We start from the raw sequence: 2,500 nt of genomic DNA, 5'->3' as shown, positions 1-2,500 counted from the left end.
CCTTAATTGTGCGAAAATTGAGGATTACTACAGACTGCTGTTTCGCCCTCATTAAGGCCAATTGCTGTAGAGCTTTCGAGGTCCAGCAGCTCCTTGAAGGAACTTTACACATGGGTCCTTCTACGCGAGTTTCTCTCTCTCTCTCTCTGTCTCTGTCTCTGTCTCTCTCTTTCTCTCTTTCTTTCTCTTTCTCTTGTCTCTCTCTCTCTCTCTGTCTCTCTCTCTCTCTCTGTCTGTCTCTGTCTCTTCTCTCTCTCTCTCTCTCTCTCTCTCTCTCTCTCTCTCTTTCTCTATCTCTCTCTCTCTCATTCTACCTTTTCTCCACACACACACACACACACACTCACACACACACTCACTCACGCACTCACTCACTCACTCACACACACACACTACACACACACACACACACACACATACACACACACACACACACACACACACATACACACACAAATACACACACTAACGTCGAAGTCTGATAATGCATTCGTAAATATTTGTTCACACATTATTTACAATGTATAAGCAAATGGAGAAAACGAAAGAATTGGGAAAAACAACTAAAAAGCAAACAAAAAAATCAACTCGTTTTTTTTTTACATTAATTTAAAAAAATAATAATAATCACTGACAAAGAAGTCAAAAAAAAATATTTTTATTCCCTTATATCCTAGACTACAAATATCGGAAAATCATTTAGCCAATACAGTTCAGTAAAGAAGCTTACGGTACCGTGCTGTCTTCCCCAACTACGTAGATAACTAATTATACGAAATAAAAGTTTTGCAGTGCGGTCTTACTCATAACAAAAATAAAGGAAAACGCTCTTGGAAGTTGCCTCCAGAACTTTGTCGTGATGCTCCTCAAACGAAGGACAAGGAGTATCTACAGAAGAGTGGGAAAGGGGTATTACGTAAGGATTTCGAGAAGGGGGGGTAGGGGGAGGAGGAGGGGGGGGTAGGGGGAGAAGGAGGGAGGGAGGGAGGAGGGGGGTAGGGGGAGGAGGAGGAGGAGGATGGGGGGGTAGGGGGGAGGAGGAGGAGGGATGGGGGGGTAGGGGGAGGAGGGGGGGGTAGGGGGAGGAGGGGGAGGTAGGGGGAGGTAGGGAGGAGGAGGAGAGGGAGGTAGGGAGGAGGAGGGGTAGGGGGAGGAGGGAGGGGGAGGGGGAGGAGGAGGGGGGGTAGGGGGAGGAGAGGGGGGGTAGGGGGAGGAGGGAGGGAGGGGGAGGGGGGGTAAGGAGGAGGAGGAGGAGGGGGAGGGGGAGGAGGAGGAGGAGGGGGGGGTAGGGGGAGGAGGAGGGGGAGGGGGAGGAGGAGGAGGAGGGGGGGTAGGGAGGAGGAGGAGGGGGGGGGGTAGTGGGAGGGGAGGAGGGGGGGGTAGAGGGAGGAGGGAGGGAGGGGGAATGACGTCAGGGTTGGGATTGCAAAGTGTGGGGGAGCTTTTGGTTCGTGATGCTCCTCAAACGAAGGACAAGGAGTATCTACAGACGAGTGGGAAAGGGGTATTACGTAAGGATTTCGAGACGTCAACAGCCGCAGCAACTTCCGTGCTTGAGTGTGAGTGGTTGTCGATGAGAGATGGAGGACAAAGAAAAAAAAAATATCAGAAATTGAAACAAGAGGGGGGGAGGGGGAACTTGTGCTGGTTGCGTTATTGCAGCGACTGTTATTTATTTATTTTTTTGTGTGTGTGTTCTTTTTTTGTTTTGTTTTGTTAAGATGGCTGTTTTTCGTCATCGTTTGGAGAAATAGTAATAGACAAGAAACATTACGTTACACCATAAGCAAATATATTCTCAGGTCAATTTTGCTCGATTTTAACAAAACTGTTTCATAATTCTTAATGTGTGAATGTGTACTAAAATACCAAAAAAAGTTTTTAAGAATATTGAAAATGCGTACAATCATACATGCCTTTCCTTTGTCTTTCAATATGCAATTGCTAAATTGTTCTCTCTCCATTTTCCTGCTTTCAGCTGTCGCGAAGACAAGTGTGCCTTGTGCATGAACAGCAAAATGCATGTGTGTTGGGACTTGTCCATGCCCATTATAACACTTTGTTTCTTCTGAGATTTAATTCTGTTAAGCTGTTTTATTAACTTTTGATAATTGACGTATCAGCTAAAAAAAAAAAAAAAAAAAAAACGTTATCCTTTCGTAATAACATGTTATCGGTCTTAAACTTCCACAAAGGAACGTCTTTTGAAACAATACGGACATGTGGGATAACATTCTGCAAGGCAAATCCAAGGGAACCACAGGTTTGTGATATTCCACAATTTGGCGGCTTCGAAATCGCATTATATTTGCTTCCTATTCCAACTTACAATAATGGCTCCGAAATTGCATTGTAATTACTTCCTATCCCAACTTACAATGAGTCACAGATTCCTAGATTCTAAGAAGTTAAACATTGAAATTGAATCTTAAGTACAGTGCTTTTGTACTCTTTTATAGCATGGGGAATGGAAACCAAATAGTACCCTTAGGAATACACG

This window comes from Penaeus vannamei, chromosome 9, assembly GCF_042767895.1.
Source record: "Penaeus vannamei isolate JL-2024 chromosome 9, ASM4276789v1, whole genome shotgun sequence".
Lineage (NCBI taxonomy): Eukaryota > Metazoa > Arthropoda > Malacostraca > Decapoda > Penaeidae > Penaeus > Penaeus vannamei.
This window is presented reverse-complemented; position numbering follows the sequence as displayed.